The sequence below is a fragment of the Protopterus annectens genome, chromosome 8.part0, assembly GCF_019279795.1.
Source record: "Protopterus annectens isolate FY-2018-M chromosome 8.part0, PAN1.0, whole genome shotgun sequence".
Lineage (NCBI taxonomy): Eukaryota > Metazoa > Chordata > Ceratodontiformes > Protopteridae > Protopterus > Protopterus annectens.
Window position 1 is genome coordinate 50365258 of NC_056741.1, and position 17186 is coordinate 50382443.

Here is a 17186-nt window from a genome sequence, read left to right on the forward strand (position 1 = left end):
ACAGGTTAGGCTAATAAGCAACTGTTGAGAAAAAATTTAGGCCAACAGGAATCTATAATAAGGACTTTTGCTTTGTGTAGTGTGGTTTTCTGGAGGGACTTCATCAGATGAAATGGCAGAAACAGCAAAGGAGTAATGTGACCATATGTAGAAAAGGGCACTTCTGAGGTATTCTCTCAGATTAGGAATTCACTGAAAAGTAGTGATGGCATTTAGTACTGGTCGGGGATGCAAAGCAGGTCATAAAAGGCTTGCCCCACTGTATAACAGCTTATGAGACAATGAAAAGCAGTAGCTTGGTCTTTCTGCAAGGAAACTGCTATCTTCTGAAATGCAACTGACCACCTGAAAGTGGCTGCACCGGATAGCCTAATACCACACACTCATTGTTCTAAAAATACAAGACAGGATCACATCTGCTTGTTGTACCAAATCATTACCACGTCATCTAAGTGGCTAGCAATCAGGCCCTGAAGAGGGGACTCTTAAAACAGAGCATCACGAGAACTGCCTTCAGCTCCAGCCACCACAGAAGGTCACTATCTATAGTGATTGAGGCAGACCAGTCTACAGTGACTAAAGCTTGTGGCAAAGGTTAAAATGAAGTGGTTCCCAGGGGTGAGATTGTCTGACACCATCTACAACTAAAGTCTTGTTTGTAGGATATTGCTGTCTTTATCTTTAGCTCTGATACCACCGGACCTGGACTTTCCACTGAATCATGCTCCTGTGAAGCCTGGGTACCATAGGGATGGCCAATGTCATCAGGCACTGCTGAGCCAAAGAAACATTTGAGGTTACAATCTTGAATACCTGGTCTTCCAGATAAAGTGGTCATTTCTATGGCAGATGTGCATGGGGGTGAATTGTGTCTAACTGGCAACCAATGAATGTCAAATGAAATGGACCCAACTACGACATTACAAAACTCAATGTGACATTAAGAAACAGAGAGAAAATATCTTCAGTACAAACTCCCCCAAAACAGCCACAGTTTGAATCAGTGGAGCAGCTAATAGCCAGCTGTCATACTGAATATGCATTGCTAAACACTCTGGTAGTCGACAGGAAAGTGAGTGGAATCAGAGAGAGACAATTAATGAGAGGCCACTTACTTAGAAAGTATTGATACCTCCATGACAGAGTGCCAGGACATTTTCCAACACATTACATGCGATAATTAATGGGCAAAAGACTGGCTGTGCAGCAGAAGATAAAGGCAACTTGCTCCTTTCCCACTGTGAAGTGATGACAAGAGGTTCTGCATGACCCTGCTGGACGCTCCCTGGAAAATTGGAGTTGTCCTACCTGTTTCCAGCTGGCACTTAGAAGATGTGCTAGGCACAAACCACATATGCACTGGCTTCTCTATATCCTGGAGGTGTATTTGGGGACTGAAACTCAATCCCACTGCTCTGAACAACTTGCCTTATTTCCCCTTTAATGTTGAGGTGCTCCTTACCTTCTTAGCCAAAAACAGGAAATGAAAAAGGGTAGTCCAAAAGGTCATCTTAGTGTCTACAGCAATGTCCATAAGCTGGAGTCACACATGCCATAGAACACCAGTTCTGGATCCTGCAGTTCTGATTGTATTATGAAAAGCACTCCTGCAAATCCTCTATGGTCTGTTGCATTTTTTTCTGCAATATCCCACTCAAAAACCACCCCATGTGTGGCATCAATCAAGATTCACACAGCAAACGTGGTGGACTTATAAACCTGCTAACTAAACTGTCCACAGCACTGGACAATAGCCAGGGTCTATGGTATGGGACAGCCTTTTTTTTTTATGAACAAATGCCAACATAAGGGTGGGAAGCTTGGATGTCACAGCCAAATTCAGCCACTCTCTAGGAAGCCATGGAATGTGGGTCAGACATATTGAAGTACACAGCTACGGAGTCAGGGATTTCCCACTGACCTGGTGGCACCTTCCAGAACATTAGCCAAAAGTGGTACTTCCCAGGAGAGTTGCTGGCTCAATTTTCAAACTTTAGAGAGTTTCTTCAATGAGGAAGGTAACGGGCTGGTGGCAATTCTCTCCAGCTGTTACATTTAACACACCCCAAATCTGTCATAATTTAAGGGAGATAACAGGGTTGTTAGTGCCCGCCTCATCGGTCATCCATGGTGATTCTAAAGTGCATTCCAAGTGCTTAGTTTTGTAATGGATTTTTCTTTTTTGTTCTTTTTGGTGGGCGAAAGACTGTCTAGTGGAGGCCATGTTTGGGAAGCTCCAGATGAGCTGCTATCCCTGGGTTGCTATCCCCGTCTCCCACTGAGGAAGGACTGGCTGTAATGCTTAGAACCCAGGGGACATATTGTTCTGCAGTTAGTGGTGCTGGCTGTAGTGTTTTAATACTTGATGTGGAGAGAAATCATGGGAATGATACGGCCTAGCTCAATGTCAAACTGCAATTTGTTTTTTTTTTTAAAACAAGATCATTTAGATCAGGGCTTCCAAATTGGCTACACACTGAGCAGCAGGTTGATTAGAGCTCTCCTATTGTGGACATTTAAAGTGTTAAAAAAAAAAAAAAAAAAAAAAGCAAACATTAACAGTTTAGGCAGTGTTACAACTACAACAGTAGTCTCTTCACATTTGTCAAGGAACATGCAACCTCCAGGCAAATCCCTAACAAATTTTATGTAACTGTACTACAGATCATTCTAGGAGGGATTACTTACCAACCTTCTTTGTGGAACCATAGCATGGTCATCATGTTCCAAATGATCTTCTTAAATCAGCAAAAGCACCCTTATTTGGGGTAATTTTAAACTACCCTTGAATACACCGGGCCACCTACACACGTCCAATGTAGGACATGTCCAAAAATTCCCAGACTTGATAAAAGTTCCTTTACACATCTGGGAAATAAACCTACTAGAAGGCACTGCATTCTTGACCCGACCCTTACAAATATAACTACAGTCTTGCTCTACTCTTCCGGAATCTCCTTTCCCAGTGAAGTATGGCCATAAATGTGTCTTTTTCCTCTTTAAACTCCCAAAAGGTACTAAAACAACCCCAATTAAATTTATGAACAAATGTAGCAGACTATTAAAATTGACTTACAGCTGCAGCTCCCCGACCTTAAAGCTTTACTAAGGAACTCTACAACCATTTAGAGAAGGAGCTAGCAGTCCCTACCAAAGCCAAACACCTCAGGAAAATGAAATAAAAAATATACCCTAGTGCTCCACCACCTAAAAGAACCACACAACAACGAATTTAGAAGATCCAAAATTCATCCTGTCAAGCATATCAAAATCATTAAAACGCACAAGAACAGACACGCACACACAGACGTACACTCACAGACAAGAACGTATAGAGACAGACACACACGCACAGACACAGATCTGTTGAAGAAGCCCATGAATTTAGGATGGCCTTTGAAGCCAATGATTATTATAGATTATTTAACTAAATTAGTAAACTAAATACCCTACATTCGCTCTAAACTTCTTCATAATACAACTATCTATTCTCTCCCAACTGACACTGCCAATATCCTAGCAAACAAATTTAGTGCCTTCTCCCTTGAGACTTTTAGTCAAATCCCCAAAAATATCTGAATCCTTTACTCCCCAAATTACCTCTAAACAACATTTACTGAGAGCATTAACCAGAAAAATACATCCTCCATGGGACCAGACAACATACCTGGTTATTTAAAAACTCTCTTGCAGATTCACTCCTCAAACTGTTTAACTTAAGCTTGGCTTTTGGTTTATTCTCTGAGAGGTGCACAGCAGCGGTGATGCCACTCCATAAGTGGGGGGGGGGGGGGGGGGCTCACAACCAGCCAGGGTAATTACAGACATATCAGCCTTACAAGCCTCATCTGCAAAGTTACAGAACTCATTACATCAGACTGCATAAACTGCAATATCCAGAATCTTCTTAGACTTGAACCCTAACAGTTTGACATGGTTGAGGGGTCGATCCTGCCTAATGAATTTTGTAAATTTCTTTGAAAGGGTTATGGAGACTACAGACGGTGGTCATGCAGTACACATGGCTTACCCTGACCTGGCTAAGGTCTTCAGCTCCATCATATAAGAGCTAAATGGTTTAAAAATCAACCCATATGTGGTAAGATGGATATCAAACTGACTGAAAACCAGGACCCACACAGTGAGAGTTGCAGGTGCCTTATCAAAATGTATGACGTGACCAATGCTAACCCTCAGGGCTCAGTGCCAGGATCTCTCCTTCTTAGTAGTTACTTCACAGATCTTCAAGCAAGGAGTCAAGACCTTGTCTAGCAAAGTTTACAGATGACTGCAGACTGGGGATTGTTAGGTCACCCCATGGCAACCGAACCCTCCAGAATGAACTCCCTAGTAAATTCTTGGTGTACTATGTATGTATATAAATGGGTTCAAACTAAATGCTAAAAAGTGTACCATCTTTGCTTTTGACAGACAACCCTCCCCCAATCATACTGTCTAGACAACACACTTCTACAAAACAAAATGTACTTGGGAAATAGATAGCTCTTTATTTAAGACCAGGTGCAGTTACTGTAAGACGTTTCTACTTTAGCAAAATAGTTACTATTATACTACAAGTGTTTTTGGTACTCTCCAGTACATAATATTCTGTACTTAAGAAGATATCAAGGATAAGAGGAATTAAATAGCAAACCAAACACTGTACAAAAAAGTCTTGTAGCCATAAATTTCTACACTCTTGGACCAAAAGAGAAGGTCAGCCAGCTTGTGTCCCACCAGCTGCAAGCTTCATAGTACTTGGCATAACTGCCTGACAAGAACAGATGAACTACTACTTACCCATCACAATGCAAATATTCAAAATGAAAGAGGCATCACTCTCAGAAATGACAACAAAAAATGACCCCTGATCACCACACACCTCTACAGCACACCTCACAAATATATGGAGCATTATCACATGTTGAGGCTGTAAAAAAACATTGCCCAAGTCTACAAGGTCTAACATGACTAGGCCTCAGAAAATTTTGAAAAACAACATAAACTACCACATCCATTACAAGAATCACCAGGAAAAAAAATGCCCCAAATCAAGTATGCTTCAAATCTCTACTAATAAAACGGTACTTGTGATTGAGTATTTTACTGTGGCATCACCAGACTATACACACACAATGGCAGACAAAAATAGGCTTCACAATCTTCTATGTCTAAACAAAAATGACTGACATACTGATAAGTCCAAAAAGGTGTAAATGACCTGGTGAGAGAGACATTTCAAAGCTCACAAATGCAGAAAACAGACTGGTGCTGAGCAGAATCCTACCTTCACCAAAAATGATGCCAAGGGATAAATAAAAATAACTGGCTGAAAAACAGCGGTCATTTGAAGGGGAATGATGCCAAGGGATAAATAAAAATAACAAATGTTAACTGGCCGAGTAACAGGTGTCATTTGAGGGGGATCCAGTATGTGCAAGCATGGGATGAACTGCCACACATTCCTCTACTTGCTTTGCCAAGGACAGCTTGCAATTCTTATGTCAGGGCTTCTGCATACTCACTAAAGTCCTTGCTACCCCACAATGCATTTTTAGGCAAAGTCCAGCTGATGGATCTACCATCCTAAAAATTATAACAAACGCATCACACAATTTTGTGTGGGGCTACTCAGCTCTATGAGTCTACATTGCCTGACCTTGAAGTCCTCAGGCATTTAGAGCACATTTATATATATTTGATTACCAAAACGTGATTTAAAAAGTGCAGTTGTGTACACTTACCATGAATGTAGATGTTAAGAGAGTGTATTCAATGTTGCAGTCATCACATTTGGGTTATCCTGCCAAGGGTAGCCCTCAGTCGGCCCGAATACCAGAGGCTAGTATTTCTGCGTCGGTTGCTGTCGCTCCAGGACTGACTTGTCAGAGGTATAAAATCAGGCAGCCGACGCCATTAAATCAGTTTTTCTTGCCCTGTAAGGAGCCCCCAATAGGGAGCTAGGTTATGGTGGAAGAACGCCACTAGTAGAAAGTAAATACTAACATTTCCATGTAAGGAGAGAGAAAGAGACAAGGGGGATGGAAAGGGAAACCAGGACTGCGACAGTGAATACACTCGAACATCTACATTTATGGTAAGTGTACACAACTGTACTGTTCTTCGTGTTTCATTGTTGCAGTAATCACATTTAGGTGGATTCCCAAAGCTGAAGAAAAAGGGTGGAGCCAGTCAAGAAGACTGGAGGCTGGCTAGAAAAGCCCTGCAAGACTGCGGTGGCAAAGCCTGCCTTGGATTTGGAGAAGATAGGCAGGTGGTAATGTTTGGTGAAGGTATGAAACAGATGTTCATGTTGCAGCCTCCAGAATGTCCCTTGTGGGGACCCCTCTGAGGAAAGCTGCACAGGTGGAGGTTGCTCTTGTGGAATGTGTCCTCACCCGCTTTGTGGTGGTTTCGCATGCTGTTTGTAGTAGAAATGGATGCAGTGTGCTATCCATTTAGAGATTGTTTGTTTGGACATGGCCTTGCCCTCTGCTCCTGCAGCGAAGCAGACTAGCAATTGATCAGGTTTTCTAAAAGATTTAGTCCTGTCCAGGTAAAATCTGTACTGACTGTGCACATATAGAGAGTGCAGAATCCTTCCCCCTTGTTTTGTGGGTTAGGGAAAAAGGTGGGAAAATGAATGGAATGGTTGAGAGCCACACTGGACACCACTTTAGGCATGAAGGATGGGTTAGTCCTGAAGGAGACCCTGCCAGCATGAAAAATGATGAAGGGCTCTACAGCCGTAAGTGCTTGTAGCTCTGACACTCTTCTAGCTGAAGTGCTGGCCAGAAGCAAGCCTGTCTTCCAAGAGAGAAATCTGAACTCTGCTGAAGCTGCAGGTTCAAAGAGGGACAGGGTGGGCTTTTCCAACACAAAATTAAGGCCCCAAGTTGGGGTAGGAGCTCTTCTGGGTGGCCTTAAGTTCTTTGCCCCTCTTAGGAACTGTTTGATGAGAGGGTGTAACAAGAGAGGTGGCTCTGTGCTGAAATGAGCAGAGATGGCTGAGGCATGAATTTTAATAGAAGAGAAGGACAGAATCCTGTGTAGTAGATCTGCCAGGTAATCCAGGATGAGAGGTAGGGAGGGCTGTGCCGTTCTGGCTCCCTTAGCCTGGATCCAGGTGCAAAACCTTTTCCACTTGTCAGCATAGGATTTCCTAGTGCTGGGGCATCTGGCCTCACGTATCACATCTAGAACGTGTTTGCTTAGGCTGGCAGCTTGAAGAGAGGTCAGGAAATAAGCCAGGCTGCTAGGTTGAGGGTCTGCAACTGGGGATGCATGAATTCTCCATTCCTCTGGGTCAAGAGTGTTGGGATCTGAGGTAGGTGTCATGGTGACAGGCTGTGCAGCAGTGGGTACCAGTGCTCGCATGGCCAGTCTGGGGCAATCAGGATTGCCCTTGGTTTTTGAGCAGTACCCTTGAAATGAGTGGTAGAGGGGGAAATGCATAGACCGAGAAGGTTTACCACTGGAAGGACAGAGCATCCACTTTCCAAGACCTTGCTGGGAGGTTCCCTGATGCAGAATTTGCCAAGCTGATGATTGGAGTGGCAGGCAAAGAGGTCCGCCTTTGGGGTGTCCCATTTCTGGGTTACAAGGGTGAAGGTTCTGTGGTTTAGCTGCCACTCGTGTGGGTCTAGCAGGTTGCTGCTCAAGTTGTCTGCCAGAGAGATTAGAAAGTCTGGCAGGAATTGTGCTAACAGGTGTAGCTGCATGGCTGAGGCAGTGTGCCAAAGGGTCATGGCAAGCCTACAGACAGGATAAGAGCGAGTCTCTCCCTGCTTGTTGATATACCACATCACTGTGGTGTTGTCTGTTTTGATCAGTAGAGGCCCTGGGTAGAATAGGGGTCTGAAAGCTGTCAGGGCATGCTGAACAGCTAACATCTCTTTTTGGTTGATGTGCAGATGTATTTGATTTGGGCTCCATTGGCCCTGAATGCACCTGCCATCCAGGTGAGCAACCCAGGCATAGTCTGAGGCATCTGTGGTGAGGGTCTGAGCGGTGTGGGGTTGTGAGAAGGGAAGTCCCTTGTGGTTGCATGCTGCTGCCCACCAAAAAAAAATATCTTTCCTTAGACAGGGTATCATTGGTATAAGAGTTTCCAGGTCTTGAGAGTGCTGACACCAAAGGCTTTTTAGTTACCATTGAAGTTTCCTCATATGCAGTCTGGCATATGGAAAGAGGAGAATGCAAGATGCCATGAACCCCATAGCTTGCAGGATTTTCCTTGTGGATAATTGGGTTCTGGTGGCTAGTTGAGACAGGTAGCCTGTCAGGTAGGCTTGTTTTCTGGAGTAAGGAATGCCATCTGGGATGCTGTGTCCAGGCTTGCTTCCAGGAACACATTTTTTTTGTGTGGGGACTAGTTTTGATTTCTTTTCATTGATAGTATACCCCCAGGGAGGTCAGTAGGTCCTTTACAAAGGTCAGGTGCTGTAGCAGCTTTTCCTGACTGTCTGTCTGAATCAGGCAGTCGTCCAAGTTTGGGTAAATTTGAATATTTCTTTGTCTGCAAAAAGCAATGGCGGGAGCCAGACATTTTGTGAAAACTCTGGGAGCAGTGGATAAGCCAAAGGGAAGCTCAGAGAACTGAAAGGGCATAGATCCTGCCCTGAAATGTAGGCATTTCCTGCATGCTTCCCTGATTGGGGTGTGTAGGTAGGCCTCTTTTAGGTCTAGGGTGGCTAATCAAGCATCCTAAGAAAGCATAGGTAGAAGCTGCTGGAGGGTGAGCATTTTGAATGCTGGTATCACCAGAAAGGTGCTTAGAATGGACAGAGGATGGGGTGCCATGTGCCCTCTTTTCTGGGTACCAGGAAGAGTCTGGAGTAGAAACCTTGGCTTATCTGTTCTGTAGGAACATGCTCTATTGCCCTAATGGAGATGAGGGAAAGGACTTGTTTTTTGGTCTCTGCCCACTGGTTTGGAGGAAGATCTGGGAACCCTTTTGGGGTTGTCAGTGTGTGGAAATAAAATTTGTATCCTTGGGACACTATGTTGAGGACCCAGCTGCCGTTGGTAATGGTGGCCCAGTTGCTTGCGTGGAAGGAGAGTTTTCCTCCTAGGGGCATGAGCAGGTGGGGCAGAGGGAGGGGGTGGAACTGTAAAGTTATTGTGAGTTCTTACCATAAGGGGGTGGCTTTGCACTCCTTGTTTTAAAAGAGGTGGAACTCCATTGCTTAGATCTCTACATTCTCTGGGGCTGTTGTCTGGGGGGGGGGGGGGGAATGATCCCCTGGGTCTGGGCTGAGCTGGCCTGGAGGGGCCAGGAAAGGACCAGTGCTTGGAGGGGCAATGCCTACTGAACCTTGGTGGCTGGACCTGTAAGAAGTCTTCAACTGTCTGCACAGATTTCGCTTTTTCTTCCATCTTTTTAAGACTCCTTCTGCCTTGGTGCCAAATAAGTTGTCTTTGTTCAAGGTTGCATCCCAATAATTTGGATTTGACATGGTCTGGCAAGGTCTGTTCCTTAAGCCAAGCATGCCGTCTAAGGACAGAACCAGTGACAGATGCCTTGCAAGATGCTTCTAGAGCGTCAAAACTACATTGTAAGGTGTGCTTAGTTACTTGAAGGTGTGCTTAGTTACTTGACTTGCAGAATGCATTAACTCTTGCAACTCTATTTTCTGCACAAGCAGGAAAAGAAGATATTTTTTGCTTGAGGAGTTCCATGGTATGTTGCTGACATTTCAGCATGTGGAACTGACAATTTAATGCTCTAATAGCAAGAGTAGCAGAGATGTAAACTTTTGTTATGCCATTTGTCTAATGCTCGTGAATCCCTATCTGAGGGGGTGGGATTCTAAGCTGAAGTTGCTTGGATTCCTTTAGGTCCTTGAGAGATGACTTTGGGGTCAGCAGTAGTATTTTTGAAAAGAAATTTGTGAGAGTCAGGGACTCTCAATACCTGTCAGGTTTCTTGGGAGCGGGAGGGTGTCAGTAGTCAGACTGGATTCCATAAAAACATCACCCACAACATCCAGGACAGGAGAAATGGCCAGAGGTCTGTGCTGTGGTACATCTAAAAGAATTCCATGAGTCTCTTTTTTGACTGAGAATAGTCCTAGCATTCCCATTGGAAATGCTCCCTTAAAGTATGCAGGTTATCCCCCTAAAGGAAAAGTCCTCGGGTGGAGAGGCTGAAGGGATGGATTCCTCTGCATCAGAATCTTCATAAACAGAGAGGGGTTGGCATATCTTCATATTCAGATGAATCAGAGTCATCGGACTGCTATTCAGATAAAACTACTGGGGCCAAGTCTCTTTCTTTTGGAAGGGATAGTCTGGCTTACCCTAATAAGCATTACAAGGTCTTCCGCCATTTTAAGCATTTGAGACTAAGGCAAGGAAGCAGGGGCCTGAGCTTGGGTCATCGGGTTTTTGGGTGTGGTTCATACCCCGGGCCTTAGAAACTCTGTTGTTTTCAAAAGAACTGAAGACACGAAAGAAGTAGTTGGTCTGTGTCAAGTATCAGTAGTGCAAAGTACTTCCTCGGAAACTGGTGCCTGCTCAGAGGCTCCGGACCCATCCAAGGTAGAGACATCTGCAAGATCCTTAGTAGAAGAGTCTCGCAGCATACCGGACTCCGTAAGGGTCTCTGTAGCAGCCTGTGAATCCACAGAAGTGGGCATCAGGGGCTGCAAAACCACCTCACTGAGGACCGAAGAACTTACGACTAGCTTAACGGAAGCTTCGACAGTTTTGGACCTATGCTGTCTGTCTCGGTCTTTATCCTTACGTTTTTTTGGAAGATCGGTAGTCTGATGGCTTACCGAAGCCATATCAAAATTCAAGGACTGAGCGCGAAAATATCTAGCTTCAATAACGGCCCGATGACGTATAGTTCTGGGGTTGAACAAAGCACAAAAGCAACAGTGGGGGACGTCGTGGTGTGGGCCTAAACAGGTGGCGCAGTAAGAATGGAAGTTTCTGTGTGGTATTTGTTTTCCAACAAAACAAGACTGGAATGCAGGAATACCAAAGCAGCAAATTATTGCAAGTGGATCGCCAAGTGAATCTGTTTTTCTTATATTATCTTTCACCCGAAAGCTTTGCTGTGATATATTAAATTGTTTTCTGCCTACGTTTGTTTGTTTCTTTGGTATCTGTTTTCCACAGGTGAGACAATTGTTAACTTTTTCTGACATCAGAGCAAGAAACAAGGATCCCCGATGGGGTACTTTGCTTTAGAAGACTTCAACTCAGAAATGAAAATGCAGGTAGCGGCTGACTGGCACTCGTGCGAACTGCTTCGGGCTCCTCAGCAAGAAAGATTGATGTAATGGCATCAGCTGCCTGATTTTATACCTCTGACGACCTGATGTCAGTCCTGCAGCGACAGCAAACAACAAAGAAATACTAAGCCTCTGGTACTCGGGCCGACTGAGGGCTACCCCTGGCAGGATAACCCAAATGTAATGACTGCAACAGTGAAACATGAAGAACATGTGCAGAAAGCACCCTTTGTATACCAGGTGTTTTTCTGCCAATGGGGACCGCTGTGGATAATCTATATTTGTTAAAGACCACATTATCTCAAAGCAGATTCCCACCAAACTTACTGAGATTCATCTCACTCTAAATAAAAACAAATAAATCACAGCATGTTGACCTCCAAACCAAAGACCATTTTAAAATACATGGGACAAGCTTCAAATACACAAAAACTCCACAATATTGGCAGACTTTACCCACTGATTGAGCAGGAGACCTATGTTTCAAATGTAGGCTATGCTCAAATACTCTTCAATTTCATAAACAAGAACTCCCTGAATCAAACAGTTCTAACCCATTAGCGGTCAAAGGGCTCTTGACCTGGCCCCAGTCAAGTCTGGCCACAAACTGGTAACAATCTCATCCAACATTGCTAACCAACAGATGCAAATTGTCACAATATTCAAAGACATCAAGAGGACAAACTTCTTAGTATTTTATTTTCAAGTAATGGTTAGTCCAAAATGAGGACACAGCTAGTAATTATGTAAACAAATTCTGCACTCAAATAGAAAACTGTATAAATTTGTGATCCCCGGCAAAACTACATCTGAAGAGTAACAGCAAACCAACCTGGTGGTCCACATACATACATAAACATTACAATAAAAGGAAAACCTCATTACAATATACAGAATCCTATTTTGGTCTGACATCATCTTACCACAGTGCCTATAAGAAAAACAGATTCAGTTGGCGATCCACTTGCAATAATTTGCTTATTTACCCTAACCCACAGCTGTGAGAGAGGAGATGGAAGGAGATAAAAGCTACTGCAACTGTGGAGGCCCTCAAACATCTACATATACGGTAAGCAGACACAACTATACTGTGTTCACAGTGTTTCACTATTGCAGTAATAACGCCTTGGGAGGATTCCCAAAAGCAGGTGGTTGGAGATAAAGCTAGAAAGGGGATAGGAAGCCCTGAAGAAATACAGAGGTAAACCTGACTCTGGCTCTACAAGAAGATAAGTTGCCGTGGTTGGTAAAGATATGCCCCAGGTTTTCAAAAATGCCTACACCAGTGTACACCATTCTGAGTGAACAGACAACACAGACATAACTCGCACCTTATTCCTCCTAATCTTAGTTTTCCTACAGATATTCCTGCAGCTTTAAATATTGACAGGGAATCATAAAGGTTACACCACAAAGCGTAGACTACATATACACTTAGTGTAATCTTTCGGAGCACCTAGAAAGCACAAAAAAGGTGGAAAGAATTTTCTTGAATACGTATTGTGTACATCTGGTGCAGGTTTTATTGAATCTGGCATATGGACTTAAAAAAACCAGGTGCCTGCCTCCCAAATTTCTTTGGACACTCTAATGAAGGCAGTCAAGGTGGATATGACTCTACTGGAATGAGTTCTCATTTTGTCTGACATCCTCTTACTGTGGTACCTACAACAAAACCCGATTCAGTTAGAGAACTACCTGGAGATGGTTTACTTACTAACTCATTAACCAATTTTTCTACTGGAAGTTCCTTTGGCTCCCTTGAAACCTGAAGAAACAATCTCAGGGTATAGTACGGAGCTCTTAAAGCATTTCTGGGACTCCAATTCTCTTTAAAAAAAATGATATGGCTTCTTGGAAATTGTACACTTACCATAAATGTAGATGTTAGAGTGTATTCACTTGTTGCAGTTATCACTTGTTGGTTAACCCTGCTGTGTAGCCCTCGGTCAGGCCAAATACCAGAGTAAAGCTTTTCCCCCTGCACTGCTGCTGACACACATGCGGACTGACGTCAGGTCGTCAGTGGTATAAAGGAGAGCAGCTGGCGCCATTACATCAGTTTTTCTTGCCCTAACCTGTAGGAGTCCTTTGAAGGAAATGTTCGATGAGGCTGTGGAGGCCAAGGCCACAAGAATGACAGTTAATCTCCAAAAAGGATAAGACTAAGTGGGAAGGTGGGAGGGAAACGAGGACTGCAACAGTGAATACACTCAATCATCTACATTTATGGTAAGTGTACACAACTGTACTATGTTCTTCGTGTTTCAGTGTTCCAGTCATCACTTGTGGGAGGATTTCCAAAGCTGAGGAAGGAGAGGATGGAAGTATGAAATTTCTAGGATTGAGCTACCATGCCTTGCAGGACTGCAGAGGCAAAGCCTGCCTGAGCCCTGGAGAAAAGAGGCAGGTGGTAGTGTTTGGTGAAGGTGTGGACAGAGGTCCAAAGTGGCAGCTTCCAGGATGTCCCTGGTGGGTACTCCTCTAAGGAAGGCAGTGGAAGTAGAGGCTGCCCTAGTGGAATGTGTTCTGATAGACTTAAGAGGAGCTTTTCCATGAAAAGTGTAGCAGAACTGTATGCAGTGAGAAATCCATTTAGAAATGGTCTGTTTGGAGATAGGCTTCCCCTCTTTCCCCAGGGCGAAGGCAACTAACAGTTGATCCGTCTTCCTATTGGACTTTGTTCTGAACAGGTAGTATATTAACTGTCTGTGCACATCTAATGTGCGTGCAGAATTCTCTCCCCTTTATTATGAGCGTTTGGAAAAAAGGTGGGGAGATAAATAGCATGGGTTTAGGGTCACATCTGATACTACCTTTGGCATGAATGAGGGATTAGCCCTGAGAGACACCCTGTCGGCATGGAAGATAACGAAGGGTTCAGTGGCCATGAGCGCTTGAAGTTGACACCCTCCTAACTGAAGCTAACAGCCAAGAGGATGGCGGTCTTCCAGGAAAGGTGTTTTAGGTCTACTGATGCAGCTGGTTCAAAGAAGGCAATGTCAGTTTTTCTAAGACATAGTTCAGGTCCCAGGATGGAGTGGGTGCCCTTCTAGGGGGCCTAATGTTACATACACCTCTGAGGAATTGCTTAATCAAAGGGTGAGAAAAGACAGTCTGTTCAGCATGAAAGTGTGGTGAAATGGCTGAAGCGTGGATTTTAATGGAGGAAAAGGAGAGGCCCTTGTTTAAGTAGCTCCGCTAGGTAGTCCAGAATAAGTGGAAGGGACGGCTGGGAGCTGCTGTGACCTTCAGATAGGCAACCAGGAATTTAATCTTTTCCATTTCTGTGAGTAATATTTCCTGGTGCTGGGCCTTCTGGCTTCCTTAATAATGTCTAGGACCTGCTTATTCAACTGTGGGTTATCCCTGGTCCCTGGGGATAAACCATACAGAAAGTTTGTGTGTGTGCAGGTTTGGATGTAGAATCTCCCCTCTGGCTTGGGTCAGGTCATCTGCAGTTAACGGCAGGAGCCTGTAAGGCTCCTTGCTCAGGCTGAGCAGCAAGGGGTACCAATGTTGCCTGGGCCAATCTGGTGTTATAAGGATGGCTTCTGGTCCTTCCTGCCTTATTTTGAGCAGTACCCTTGGTAGTGGGGGAGGGAGATGCATAAATAAAGATATTGGTCCATTGGAATGAAACAGCATCCACCTTCCAAGCTAAGGGGGTGGAACTCCCTTGTGCAGTATTTTTGCAGCTGATTGTTGTGTCCAACTCTGGTGTCCCCCAGGCCTGGGTGATTTGGAGGAATGTCCCCTTCTGGAGTTTCCACTCATGTGGGTTTAAGTAGTTTCTGCTTAGATGGTCTGCTAGGGTATTGTTTACTCCTGGGATATACTGGGCTATCAGGTGTAGGCCCAAGGATGAGGCTGCCTGCCAGAGGGTCATGGCTAGTAGGCAGAGAGGGTAGGAGCGTGTCTCCCCCTGCTTGTTGATGTGCCACATGACTGTGGCATTGTCTGTTTTTATGAGGAGGACCCCTGGTTTTAGGTGGTCTTGGAAGGATGTGATAGCCTTGTGCACTGCCATCATTTCTTTTAGGTTTATGTGCCAATGAAGGTGCCCGTGGTCCCAAGAGCCTTGGGTGCATCAGGTGTCTAAATGAGTGCCCCAAGCTAGGTCTGAGGTGTAGGTGTCGATAGTCTGGCCTTGTGGTAGGTAGGTGAAGGGAAAGCCCTTGTTCTGAGTGCAGGCCTCTGCCCACCAAAGAAACTCATTCCTTATGCATGGAATGAGGGGGAGAGTGGTCTCCATTGGTTGAGATTGTTGGCACCAAAGGTGCTTTAGGAACCACTGGAGTTTTCTCATGTGCAGCCTGGCCAGAGTGATCATTAGAATGCAGGATAACATGTAACCCAGTGCCTGCAGAATTTTCCTTGCTGTGAGTTTTTTCTGAGAGCTAACTGGGAAAAGCAATTTGGCAGAAAGCTTTGTTTTTCTGGTGAGAGGAAGGCCGTCTGGGAGGCTGTGTCCAGTACTGCACAGCCTCCCAAAGAAGGTGATCTGCCTAGAGGGGTTTAGGTTTGATTTTTTTTCCTGTTGATAGTGAACCCTAGAGAGGTTATGGTTGTTTGTAGAAAGAGCAGGTCCTGTAGTAACTTCACTTTGTTGTCTGCTTGTACTGGGCAGTCATCCAGATAAGGGTAAATCTGGATTTTTTTTTGTCTGCAGAAGGCAACCACTGGGGACAGGCATTTTGTGAAGACCCTGGGAGACGTTGATAAGCCAAAAGGTAGCACAGAGAATTTTAAATAAAGTGTTGTGAATCTGCTGTGAAGCATAGGTATTTTCTGCAAGACTCCCTTATGGGTATATGACAGTAGGCATCCTTCAGGTCTAGGGTAGCGAGCCATGCATTTTTGCCCAGAACTGGTAAAAGTTTTTGAAGAGTTAGCATTTTGAATTTTGGGACGTCTAGGAAGGTGTTTAGAGTGGATAGGTCGAGGATTGGTCACCAAGTGCCTTCTTTCCTTGGCACTAGGAACAGTCTGGAGTAAAATCCTTTTCCTGCTTGGTCTTGGGCATGGAGTATGTGCACTTGTTTTAATGTTTCTGCCCACTGATTTGGAGGTAGATTTGGGTAACCGGATAAGGCTGGGACTTGTCGGAAGGTAAATTTGTAGCCCTGGAAAATGATTTGTAAAACCCATTAATCCTTTGTTACAGATAGCCAATTTTGTTTGTAAATGGACAGCCTTCCTCCTAACCTTTGATGGGAGGTGGGGTGGGAGTCACTGGACGTTCTTACAGTAGTGAGTGGACTTAGAACACCCTGCTGGGGCAGTGGTGGAGGGTCACTGCTTAGCCCTTCGCTGGCCCTTGGTTTGCCCTGGTGGAGTGAGATCTAATGCTGTTAGGTACAGGTTTCCCATGATGTGTATAGCAGAAACGTACACAGTGACCTATCCATTTTGAAATAATCTGTTTTGAAATGGCTTTTCCCTGTGCTCCTGCAGCATATGATACCAATAATTGCTCAGTTTTTCTGAAAGCTTTGATTTTGTCCAAGTAAAAGCGTAACTGCCTGTGTATGTCCAAAGAATGCAGTAGTCTCTCCTCTTTGTTCTGTGGATTTGGATAAAAAGTTGGCAACTGAATAGTTTGGTTTAGAGCCACACTTGATACCACCTTTGGCATAAAAGTAGGGTTAGTTCTTAAAGACACCCTGTCTTGGTGGAAAATGATGAAAAGTTCCACTGCCATTAGTGCCTGTAATTCTGAAACTCTTCATGCTGATGTTATTGCCAGGAGCAGAGCAGTTTTCCAAGAGATATATTTTAAATCTGCTGTGTTAGCTGGCTCAAAAAGAGGTAAAGTTAATTTTTCAAACACAAAGTTGAGGTCCCAAGTTGGAGTAGGTGCTCTACGGGGCGGTCTTATGGTTTTAGCCACTCTGAGGTACTGTTTTAGCAAGGGATTAGAGAAAATTGGTGGATCCGTGT

At 44.3% G+C, this 17186-nt stretch overlaps 1 protein-coding gene across 2 annotated transcripts in view; it reads right to left on the reverse strand.

The window, feature by feature from the left end:
• Positions 1-17186, reverse strand: part of ATN1 (atrophin 1) — a 1096428-nt gene that overhangs the window by 859574 nt on the left and 219668 nt on the right. The window lies entirely within an intron of this gene.